The following is a 13,703-nucleotide window of genomic DNA, read 5'->3' as shown; positions in this document are numbered from 1 at the left end:
CATATTTAGTTGAACTCTTACATAGACTATTTTATTTTGATAAAAATTTGTTTAAATGCACCATTTACATTGTATAATTTTGGACTATGATATTTTGACTATTTTTATTTTATTTTATCACATATTTTTTATAGTGCATAGGGATTCACTGATGCTTGCTTTATAGAATTCAGTAAAAAAGTCTAAATTTATGTTTTACTTTTTGCATATGACCGTATATGTGAATGATATTATATGACATTCTTAATATATTTAATGTTTAAAATTGGTTTATTTTAAATTAACTGTAAAGCATAATTTGATTGTAATGAGTACCATTCACCGTGTTATGAATATTGGATCACCACAGTATTAATTATTATTTACCCTCCTGTGTTACCAAATTAATAAAACAATTATATTTCTAGTGCAATGGCTTATGTCAATCACAAATCTGATATTCAACTAAGAACATGAATGAAATGCTGGATCAACAACAATTATGTAAAGCAGATGAATTCATGGTATTAATGATAATGAGTGTTATTCAATAGTAAATAATTTCTCAAATTTATTTGCAATCATTTAATGCTTTGAAACTAATATCAACATTTTGGATTTATTGTTTTTTCCATTACTTTATCTCAATATTTATCATTATTTTCATATATGTTTGATGGCACATAAAATGTGATTCAATTCTTGTACAATTACATTCAAAATTACAAGTTGATTTTTGCAATAATATTATTATCAGCTTTGTTAGAATTTCTATAAATTACTCTTCAAATTCATTCACATTTACCCTGAATATTATTGTGCATACCAAAAATTATTATATTTTTAATCATATTTTTGTATTGATAGTTGTAAGGTATTGTAAAGTAAACGGGAGTTTTTATTAAATATTGTTTTTCTCAATTTAACTGTAATTTCAATGTTTATCGTGCACTTTAAAAATTATTTTAACTTCTCAGATCAGGTGATGAGTAATATATACATATTTAGTTGAACTCTTACATAGACTATTTTATTTTGATAAAAATTTGTTTAAATGCACCATTTCCATTGTATAATTTTGGACTATGATATTTTGACTATTTTTATTTTTATTTTATCACATATTGCTTATAGTGCATAGGGATTCACTGATGCTTGCTCTATAGAATTCAGTAAAAAATTCTAAATTTATGTTTTACTTTTTGCATATGACCGTAAATGTGAATGATATTATATGACATTCTTAATATATTTAATGTTTAAAATTGGTTTATTTTAAATTAACTGTAAAGCATAATTTGATTGTAATGAGTACCCTTCACCGTGTTATGAATATTGGATCACCACAGTATTAATTATTATTTACCCTCCTGTGTGTTACCAAATTAATAAAACAATTATTTTTCTAGTGCAATGGCTTATGTCAATCACAAATCTGATATTCAACTAAGAACATGAATGAAATGCTGGATCAACAACAATTATGTAAAGCAGATGAATTCATGGTATTAATGATAATGAGTGTTATTCAATAGTAAATAATTTCTCAAATTTATTTGCAATCATTTAATGCTTTGAAACTAATATCAACATTTTGGATTTATTGTTTTTTCCATTACTTTATCTCAATATTTATCATTATTTTCATATATGATTGATGGCACATAAAATGTGATTCAATTCTTGTACAATTACATTCAAAATTACAAGTTGATTTTTGCAATAATATTATTATCAGCTTTGTTAGAATTTCTATAAATTACTCTTCAAATTCATTCACATTTACCCTGAATATTATTGTGCATACCAAAAATTATTATATTTTTAATCATATTTTTGTATTGATAGTTGTAAGGTATTGTAAAGTAAACGGGAGTTTTTATTAAATATTGTTTTTCTCAATTTAACTGTAATTTCAATGTTTATCGTGCACTTTAAAAATTATTTTAACTTCTCAGATCAGGTGATGAGTAATATATACATATTTAGTTGAACTCTTACATAGACTATTTTATTTTGATAAAAATTTGTTTAAATGCACCATTTCAATTGTATAATTTTGGACTATGATATTTTGACTATTTTTATTTTATTTTATCACATATTGTTTATAGTGCATAGGGATTCACTGATGCTTGCTGTATAGAATTCACTAAAAAAGTCTAAATTTATGTTTTACTTTTTGCATATGACCGTAAATGGGAATGATATTATATGACATTCTTAATATATTTAATGTTTAAAATTGGTTTATTTTAAATTAACTGTAAAGCATAATTTGATTGTAATAAGTACACTTCACCGTGTTATGAATATTGGATCACCACAGTATTAATTATTATTTACCCTCCTGTGTGTTACCAAATTAATAAAACAATTATTTTTCTAGTGCAATCGCTTATGTCAATCACAAATCTGATATTCAACTAAGAACACAAATGAAATGCTGGATCAACATCAATTATGTAAAGCAGATGAATTCATGGTATTAATGATAATGAGTGTTATTCAATAGTAAATAATTTGTCAAATTTATTTGCAATCATTTAATGCTTTGAAACTAATATCAACATTTTGGATTTATTGTTACTTCCATCACTTTAACTCAATATTTATCATTATTTTCATATATGTTTGATGGCACATAAAATGTGATTCAATTCTTGTACATTTACATTCAAAATAACAAGTTGATTTTTGCAATAATATTATTATCAGCTTTGTTAGAATTTCTATAAATTACTCTTCAAATTCATTCACATTTACCCTGAATATTATTGTGCATACCAAAAATTATTATATTTTTAATCATATTTTTGTATTGATAGTTGTAAGGTATTGTAAAGTAAACGGGAGTTTTTATTAAATATTGTTTTTCTCAATTTAACTGTAATTTCAATGTTTATCTTGCACTTTAAAAAGTATTTTAACTTCTCAGATCATGTGATGATTAATATATACATATTTAGTTGAACTCTTACATAGACTATTTTATTTTGATAAAAATTTGTTTAAATGCACCATTTCCATTGTATAATTTTGGACTATGATATTTTAACTATTTTTTTTTTTTTATCACATATTGCTTATAGTCCATAGGGATTCACTGATGCTTGCTCTATAGAATTCAGTAAAATAGTCTAAATTTATGTTTTACTTTTTGCATATGACCGTATATGTGAATGATATTATATGACATTCTTAATATATTTAATGTTTAAAATTGGTTTATTTTAAATTAACTGTAAAGCATAATTTGATTGAAATAAGTACCCTTCACCGTGATATGAATATTGGATCACCACAGTATTAATTATTATTTACCCTCCTGTGTGTTACCAAATTAATAAAACAATTATTTTTCTAGTGCAATCGCTTATGTCAACCACAAATCTGATATTCAACTAAGAACACAAATGAAATGCTGGATCAACAACAATTATGTAAAGTAGATGAATTAATGGTATTAATGATAATGAGTGTTATTCAATAGTAAATAATTTCTCAAATTTATTTGCAATCATTTAATGCTTTGAAACTAATATCAACATTTTGGATTTATTGTTACTTTCAACACTTTAACTCAATATTTGTCATTATTTTCATATATGTTTGATGGCACATAAAATGTGATTCAATTCTTGTACATTTACATTCAAAATAACAAGTTGATTTTTGCAATAATATTATTATCAGCTTTGTTAGAATTTCCATAAATTACTCTTCAAATTCATTCACATTTACCCTGAATATTATTGTGCATACCAAAAATCATTATATTTTTGTATTGATAGTTGTAAGGTGTTGTAAAGTAAATGGGAGTTTTTATTAAATATTGTTTTTCTCAATTTAACTGTAATTTCAATGTTTATCTTGCACTTTAAAAAGTATTTTAACTTCTCAGATCATGTGATGATTAATATATACATATTTAGTTGAACTCTTACATAGACTATTTTATTTTGATAAAAATTTATTTAAATGCACCATTTCTGTTGTATAATTTTGGATTATGATATTTTGACTATTTATTTTTATTTTATAACATATTGCTTATAGTGAATAGGGATTCACTGATGCTTGCTCTATAGAATTCAGTAAAAAAGTCTAAATTTATGATTTACTTTTTGCATATGACCGTATATGTGAATGATATTATATGACATTCTTAATATATTTAATGTTTAAAATTGGTTTATTTTAAATTAACTGTAAAGCATAATTTGATTGTAATAAGTACACTTCACCGTGTTATGAATATTGGATCACCACAGTATTAATTATTATTTACCCTCCTGTGTGTTACCAAATTAATAAAACAATTATTTTTCTGGTGCAATCGCTTATGTCAATCACAAATCTGATATTCAACTAAGAACACAAATGAAATGCTGGATCAACAACAATTATGTAAAGCAGATGAATTCATGGTATTAATGATAATGAGTGTTATTCAATAGTAAATAATTTCTCAAATTTATTTGCAATCATTTAATGCTTTGAAACAAATATCAACATTTTGGATTTATTGTTACTTCCAACACTTTAACTCAATATTTGTCATTATTTTCATATATGTTTGATGGCACATAAAATGTGATTCAATTCTTGTACATTTACATTCAAAATAACAAGTTGATTTTTGCAATAATATTATTATCAGCTTTGTTAGAATTTCTATAAATTACTCTTCAAATTTCAACCACAATTACCCTGAATATTATTGTGCATACCAAAAATTATTATATTTTTAATCATATTTTTGTATTGATAGTTGTAAGGTATTGTAAAGTAAACGGGAGTTTTTATTAAATATTGTTTTTCTCAATTTAACTGTAATTTCAATGTTTATCTTGCACTTTAAAAAGTATTTTAACTTCTCAGATCATGTGATGAGTAATATATACATAATTAGTTGAACTCTTACATAGACTATTTTATTTTGATAAAAATTTGTTTCAATGCACCATTTCCATTGTATAATTTTGGACTATGATATTTTGACTATTTTTTTTTTTATTTTATCACATATTGCTTATAGTGCATAGGGATTCACTGATGCTTGCTCTATAGAATTCAGTAAAAAATTCTAAATTTATGTTTTACTTTTTGCATATGACCGTAAATGTGAATGATATTATATGGCATTCTTTATATATTTAATGTTTAAGATTGGTTTATTTTAAATTAACTGTTAAGCATAATTTGATTGTAATAAGTACCCTTCACAGTGTTATGAATATTGGATCACCACAGTATTAATTATTATTTACCCTCCTGTGTGTTACCAAATTAATAAAACAATTATTTTTCTAGTGTAATCGCTTATGTCAATCACAAATCTGATATTCAACTAAGAACACAAATGAAATGCTGGATCAACAACAATTATGTAAAGCAGATGAATTAATGGTATTAATGATAATGAGTGTTATTCAATAGTAAATAATTTCTCAAATTTATTTGCAATCATTTAATGCTTTGAAACTAATATCAACATTTTGGATTTATTGTTACTTTCAACACTTTAACTCAATATTTGTCATTATTTTCATATATGTTTGATGGCACATAAAATGTGATTCAATTCTTGTACATTTACATTCAAAATAACAAGTTGATTTTTGCAATAATATTATTATCAGCTTTGTTAGAATTTCCATAAATTACTCTTCAAATTCATTCACATTTACCCTGAATATTATTGTGCATACCAAAAATCATTATATTTTTGTATTGATAGTTGTAAGGTGTTGTAAAGTAAATGGGAGTTTTTATTAAATATTGTTTTTCTCAATTTAACTGTAATTTCAATGTTTATCTTGCACTTTAAAAAGTATTTTAACTTCTCAGATCATGTGATGAGTAATATATACATAATTAGTTGAACTCTTACATAGACTATTTTATTTTGATAAAAATTTGTTTAAATGCACCATTTCCATTGTATTATTTTGGACTATGATATTTTTATTTTTTTTTATTTTATCACATATTGCTTATAGTGCATAGTAATTCACTGATACTTGTTCTATAAAATTCAGTAAAAAGTCTAAATTTATGTTTTACTTTTTGCATATGACCGTATATGTGAATGATATTATATGACATTCTTAATATATTTAATGTTTAAAATTGGTTTATTTTAAATTAACTGTAAAGCATAATTTGATTGTAATAAGTACCCTTCACCGTGTTATGCATATTGGATCACCACAGTATTAATTATTATTTACCCTCCTGTGTGTTACCAAATTAATAAAACAATTATGTTTCTAGTGCAATCGCTTATGTCAATCACAAATCTGATATTCAAATAAGAACACGAATGAAATGCTGGATCAACAATAATTATGTAAAGCAGATGTATTCATGGTATTTATGATAATGAGTGTTATTCAATAGTAAATAATTTCTCAAATTTATTTGAAATCATTTAATGCTTTGAAACTAATATCAACATTTTGGATTTATTGTTACTTCCATCACTTTAACTCAATATTAATCATTATTTTCATATATGTTTGATGGCACATAAAATGTGATTCAATTCTTGTACAATTGCATTCAAAATAACATGTTGATTTTTGCAATAATATTATTATCATCTTTGTTAGAATTTTTATAAATTACTCTTCAAATTCATTCACATTTACCCTGAATATTATTGTGCATACCAAAAATTATTATATTTGGAATTATATTTTTGTATTGATAGTTGTAAGGTATTGTAAAGTAAACGTGAGTTTTTATTAAATATTGTTTTTCTCAATTTAACTGTAATTTCAATGTTTATCTTGCACTTTAAAAAGTATTTTAACTTCTCAGATCATGTGATGATTAATATATACATATTTAGTTGAACTCTTACATAGACTATTTTATTTTGATAAAAATTTGTTTAAATGCACCATTTCTGTTGTATAATTTTGGATTATGATATTTTGACTATTTATTTTTATTTTATAACATATTGCTTATAGTGAATAGGGATTCACTGATGCTTGCTCTATAGAATTCAGTAAAAAAGTCTAAATTTATGATTTACTTTTTGCATATGACCGTATATGTGAATGATATTATATGACATTCTTAATATATTTAATGTTTAAAATTGGTTTATTTTAAATTAACTGTAAAGCATAATTTGATTGTAATAAGTACACTTCACCGTGTTATGAATATTGGATCACCACAGTATTAATTATTATTTACCCTCCTGTGTGTTACCAAATTAATAAAACAATTATTTTTCTGGTGCAATCGCTTATGTCAATCACAAATCTGATATTCAACTAAGAACACAAATGAAATGCTGGATCAACAACAATTATGTAAAGCAGATGAATTCATGGTATTAATGATAATGAGTGTTATTCAATAGTAAATAATTTCTCAAATTTATTTGCAATCATTTAATGCTTTGAAACAAATATCAACATTTTGGATTTATTGTTACTTCCAACACTTTAACTCAATATTTGTCATTATTTTCATATATGTTTGATGGCACATAAAATGTGATTCAATTCTTGTACATTTACATTCAAAATAACAAGTTGATTTTTGCAATAATATTATTATCAGCTTTGTTAGAATTTCTATAAATTACTCTTCAAATTTCAACCACAATTACCCTGAATATTATTGTGCATACCAAAAATTATTATATTTTTAATCATATTTTTGTATTGATAGTTGTAAGGTATTGTAAAGTAAACGGGAGTTTTTATTAAATATTGTTTTTCTCAATTTAACTGTAATTTCAATGTTTATCTTGCACTTTAAAAAGTATTTTAACTTCTCAGATCATGTGATGAGTAATATATACATAATTAGTTGAACTCTTACATAGACTATTTTATTTTGATAAAAATTTGTTTCAATGCACCATTTCCATTGTATAATTTTGGACTATGATATTTTGACTATTTTTTTTTTTATTTTATCACATATTGCTTATAGTGCATAGGGATTCATTGATGCTTGCTCTATAGAATTCAGTAAAAAATTCTAAATTTATGTTTTACTTTTTGCATATGACCGTAAATGTGAATGATATTATATGGCATTCTTTATATATTTAATGTTTAAGATTGGTTTATTTTAAATTAACTGTTAAGCATAATTTGATTGTAATAAGTACCCTTCACAGTGTTATGTATATTGGATCACCACAGTATTAATTATTATTTACCCTCCTGTGTGTTACCAAATTAATAAAACAATTATTTTTCTAGTGTAATCGCTTATGTCAATCACAAATCTGATATTCAACTAAGAACACAAATGAAATGCTGGATCAACAATAATTATGTAAAGCAGATGTATTCATGGTATTTATGATAATGAGTGTTATTCAATAGTAAATAATTTCTCAAATTTATTTGAAATCATTTAATGCTTTGAAACTAATATCAACATTTTGGATTTATTGTTACTTCCATCACTTTAACTCAATATTAATCATTATTTTCATATATGTTTGATGGCACATAAAATGTGATTCAATTCTTGTACAATTGCATTCAAAATAACATGTTGATTTTTGCAATAATATTATTATCATCTTTGTTAGAATTTTTATAAATTACTCTTCAAATTCATTCACATTTACCCTGAATATTATTGTGCATACCAAAAATTATTATATTTGGAATTATATTTTTGTATTGATAGTTGTAAGGTATTGTAAAGTAAACGTGAGTTTTTATTAAATATTGTTTTTCTCAATTTAACTGTAATTTCAATGTTTATCTTGCACTTTAAAAAGTATTTTAACTTCTCAGATCATGTGATGATTAATATATACATATTTAGTTGAACTCTTACATAGACTATTTTATTTTGATAAAAATTTGTTTAAATGCACCATTTCTGTTGTACAATTTTGGATTATGATATTTTGACTATTTATTTTTATTTTATAACATATTGCTTATAGTGAATAGGGATTCACTGATGCTTGCTCTATAGAATTCAGTAAAAAAGTCTAAATTTATGATTTACTTTTTGCATATGACCGTATATGTGAATGATATTATATGACATTCTTAATATATTTAATGTTTAAAATTGGTTTATTTTAAATTAACTGTAAAGCATAATTTGATTGTAATAAGTACACTTCACCGTGTTATGAATATTGGATCACCACAGTATTAATTATTATTTACCCTCCTGTGTGTTACCAAATTAATAAAACAATTATTTTTCTGGTGCAATCGCTTATGTCAATCACAAATCTGATATTCAACTAAGAACACAAATGAAATGCTGGATCAACAACAATTATGTAAAGCAGATGAATTCATGGTATTAATGATAATGAGTGTTATTCAATAGTAAATAATTTCTCAAATTTATTTGCAATCATTTAATGCTTTGAAACAAATATCAACATTTTGGATTTATTGTTACTTCCAACACTTTAACTCAATATTTGTCATTATTTTCATATATGTTTGATGGCACATAAAATGTGATTCAATTCTTGTACATTTACATTCAAAATAACAAGTTGATTTTTGCAATAATATTATTATCAGCTTTGTTAGAATTTCTATAAATTACTCTTCAAATTTCAACCACAATTACCCTGAATATTATTGTGCATACCAAAAATTATTATATTTTTAATCATATTTTTGTATTGATAGTTGTAAGGTATTGTAAAGTAAACGGGAGTTTTTATTAAATATTGTTTTTCTCAATTTAACTGTAATTTCAATGTTTATCTTGCACTTTAAAAAGTATTTTAACTTCTCAGATCATGTGATGAGTAATATATACATAATTAGTTGAACTCTTACATAGACTATTTTATTTTGATAAAAATTTGTTTCAATGCACCATTTCCATTGTATAATTTTGGACTATGATATTTTGACTATTTTTTTTTTTATTTTATCACATATTGCTTATAGTGCATAGGGATTCATTGATGCTTGCTCTATAGAATTCAGTAAAAAATTCTAAATTTATGTTTTACTTTTTGCATATGACCGTAAATGTGAATGATATTATATGGCATTCTTTATATATTTAATGTTTAAGATTGGTTTATTTTAAATTAACTGTTAAGCATAATTTGATTGTAATAAGTACCCTTCACAGTGTTATGAATATTGGATCACCACAGTATTAATTATTATTTACCCTCCTGTGTGTTACCAAATTAATAAAACAATTATTTTTCTAGTGTAATCGCTTATGTCAATCACAAATCTGATATTCAACTAAGAACACAAATGAAATGCTGGATCAACAACAATTATGTAAAGCAGATGAATTAATGGTATTAATGATAATGAGTGTTATTCAATAGTAAATAATTTCTCAAATTTATTTGCAATCATTTAATGCTTTGAAACTAATATCAACATTTTGGATTTATTGTTACTTTCAACACTTTAACTCAATATTTGTCATTATTTTCATATATGTTTGATGGCACATAAAATGTGATTCAATTCTTGTACATTTACATTCAAAATAACAAGTTGATTTTTGCAATAATATTATTATCAGCTTTGTTAGAATTTCCATAAATTACTCTTCAAATTCATTCACATTTACCCTGAATATTATTGTGCATACCAAAAATCATTATATTTTTGTATTGATAGTTGTAAGGTGTTGTAAAGTAAATGGGAGTTTTTATTAAATATTGTTTTTCTCAATTTAACTGTAATTTCAATGTTTATCTTGCACTTTAAAAAGTATTTTAACTTCTCAGATCATGTGATGAGTAATATATACATAATTAGTTGAACTCTTACATAGACTATTTTATTTTGATAAAAATTTGTTTAAATGCACCATTTCCATTGTATTATTTTGGACTATGATATTTTTATTTTTATTTATTTTATCACATATTGCTTATAGTGCATAGTAATTCACTGATACTTGTTCTATAAAATTCAGTAAAAAGTCTAAATTTATGTTTTACTTTTTGCATATGACCGTATATGTGAATGATATTATATGACATTCTTAATATATTTAATGTTTAAAATTGGTTTATTTTAAATTAACTGTAAAGCATAATTTGATTGTAATAAGTACCCTTCACCGTGTTATGCATATTGGATCACCACAGTATTAATTATTATTTACCCTCCTGTGTGTTACCAAATTAATAAAACAATTATGTTTCTAGTGCAATCGCTTATGTCAATCACAAATCTGATATTCAAATAAGAACACGAATGAAATGCTGGATCAACAATAATTATGTAAAGCAGATGTATTCATGGTATTAATGATAATGAGTGTTATTCAATAGTAAATAATTTCTCAAATTTATTTGAAATCATTTAATGCTTTGAAACTAATATCAACATTTTGGATTTATTGTTACTTCCATCACTTTAACTCAATATTAATCATTATTTTCATATATGTTTGATGGCACATAAAATGTGATTCAATTCTTGTACAATTGCATTCAAAATAACATGTTGATTTTTGCAATAATATTATTATCATCTTTGTTAGAATTTTTATAAATTACTCTTCAAATTCATTCACATTTACCCTGAATATTATTGTGCATACCAAAAATTATTATATTTGGAATTATATTTTTGTATTGATAGTTTTAAGGTATTGTAAAGTAAACGTGAGTTTTTATTAAATATTGTTTTTCTCAATTTAACTGTAATTTCAATGTTTATCTTGCACTTTAAAAAGTATTTTAACTTCTCAGATCATGTGATGAGTAATATATACATATTTAGTTGAACTCTTACATAGGCTATTTTATTTTGATAAAAATTTGTTTAAATGCACCATTTCCATTGTATAATTTTGGACTATGATATTTTGTCTATTTTTTTTTATTTTATCACATATTGCTTATAGTGCATAGTGATTCACTGATGCTTGTTCTATAAGATTCAGTAAAAAGTCTAAATTTATGTTTTACTTTTTGCATTTGACCGTATATGTGAATGATATTATATGACATTCTTAATATATTTAATGTTTAAAATTGGTTTATTTTAATTTAACTGTAAAGCATAATTTGATTATAATAAGTACCCTTCACCATGTTATGAATATTGGATCACCACAGTATTAATTATTATTTGCCCTCCTGTGTGTTACCAAATTAATAAAACAATTATTTTTCTAGTGCAATGGCTTATGTCAATCACAAATCTGATATTCAACTAAGAACACAAATGAAATGCTGGATCAACAACAATTATGTAAAGCAGATGAATTTATGGTATTAATGATAATAAGTGTTATTCAATAGTAGATAATTTCTCAAATTTATTTGCAATCATTTAATGCTTTGAAACTAATATCAACATTTTGGATTTATTGTTACTTCCATCACTTTAACTCAATATTTATCATTATTTTCATATATGTTTGATGGCACATAAAATGTGATTCAATTCTTGTTTAATTACATTCAAAATAACAAGTTGATTTTTGCAATAATATTATTATCAGCTTTGTTAGAATTTCTATAAATTACTATTCAAATTCATTCACATTTTTCCTGAATATTATTGTGCATTCAAAAAATTATTATATTTTTAATCATATTTTTGTATTGTTAGTTGTAAGGTATTGTAAAGTAAACAGGAGTTTTTATTAAATATTGTTTTTCTCAATTTAACTGTAATTTCAATGTTTATCTTGCACTTTAAAAAGTATTTTAACTTCTCAGATCATGTGATGAGTAATATATACATATTTAGTTGAACTCTTACATAGACTATTTTATTTTGATAAAAATTTGTTTAAATGCACCATTTCTGTTGTATAATTTTGGATTATGATATTTTGACTATTTTTTTTTTATTTTATCACATATTGCTTATAGTGCATAGTGATTCACTGATGCTTGTTCAATAAAATTCAGTAAAAAGTCTAAATGTATGTTTTACTTTTTGCATATGACCGTATATGTGAATGATATTATATGACATTCTTAATATATTTAATGTTTAAAATTGGTTTATTTTAAATTAACTGTAAAGCATAATTTGATTGTAATAAGTACCCTTCACCGTGTTATGAATATTGGATCACCACAGTATTAATTATTATTTACCCTCCTGTGTGTTACCAAATTAATAAAACAATTATTTTTCTAGTGCAATCGCTTATGTCAATCACAAATCTGATATTCAACTAAGAACACAAATGAAATGCTGGATCAACAACAATTATGTAAAGCAGATGAATTAATGGTATTAATGATCATGAGTGTTATTCAATAGTAAATAATTTCTCAAATTTATTTGCAATCATTTAATGCTTTGAAACTAATATCAACATTTTGGATTTATTGTTACTCCCATCACTTTAACTCAATATTTATCATTATTTTCATATATGTTTGATGGCACATAAAATGTGATTCAATTCTTGTACATTTACATTCAAAATAACAAGTTGATTTTTGCAATAATATTATTATCAGCTTTGTTAGATTTTCTATAAATTACTCTTCAAATTCATTCACATTTACCCTGAATATTATTGTGCATACCAAAAATCATTATATTTTTGTATTGATAGTTGTAAGGTATTGTAAAGTAAACGGGAGTTTTTATTAAATATTGTTTTTCTCAATTTAACTGTAATTTCAATGTTTATCTTGCACTTTAAAAAGTATTTTAACTTCTCAGATCATGTGATGATTAATATATACATATTTAGTTGAACTCTTACATAGACTATTTTATTTTGATAAA

The 13,703-nt window shown here is 23.7% G+C and overlaps 1 long non-coding RNA gene across 1 annotated transcript; it reads left to right on the top strand.

Moving 5' to 3' along the window:
* The first annotated feature begins 2,362 nt into the window (after positions 1-2,362).
* On the top strand, positions 2,363-13,194 carry LOC149062567 (uncharacterized). The gene is made up of 9 exons (XR_016189330.1): positions 2,363-2,464; positions 3,347-3,442; positions 5,296-5,391; positions 6,259-6,354; positions 8,220-8,315; positions 10,181-10,276; positions 11,144-11,239; positions 12,122-12,217; positions 13,101-13,194. It is a non-coding gene; the product is annotated as an uncharacterized LOC149062567 (long non-coding RNA).
* The last annotated feature ends 509 nt before the right edge of the window (positions 13,195-13,703 follow it).

Source organism: Diuraphis noxia, unplaced genomic scaffold, assembly GCF_037042655.1.
Source record: "Diuraphis noxia isolate RWA-SAM2 unplaced genomic scaffold, SU_Dnox_SAM2 contig0001, whole genome shotgun sequence".
Taxonomy (NCBI): domain Eukaryota; kingdom Metazoa; phylum Arthropoda; class Insecta; order Hemiptera; family Aphididae; genus Diuraphis; species Diuraphis noxia.
This window is presented reverse-complemented; position numbering and strand designations above follow the sequence as displayed.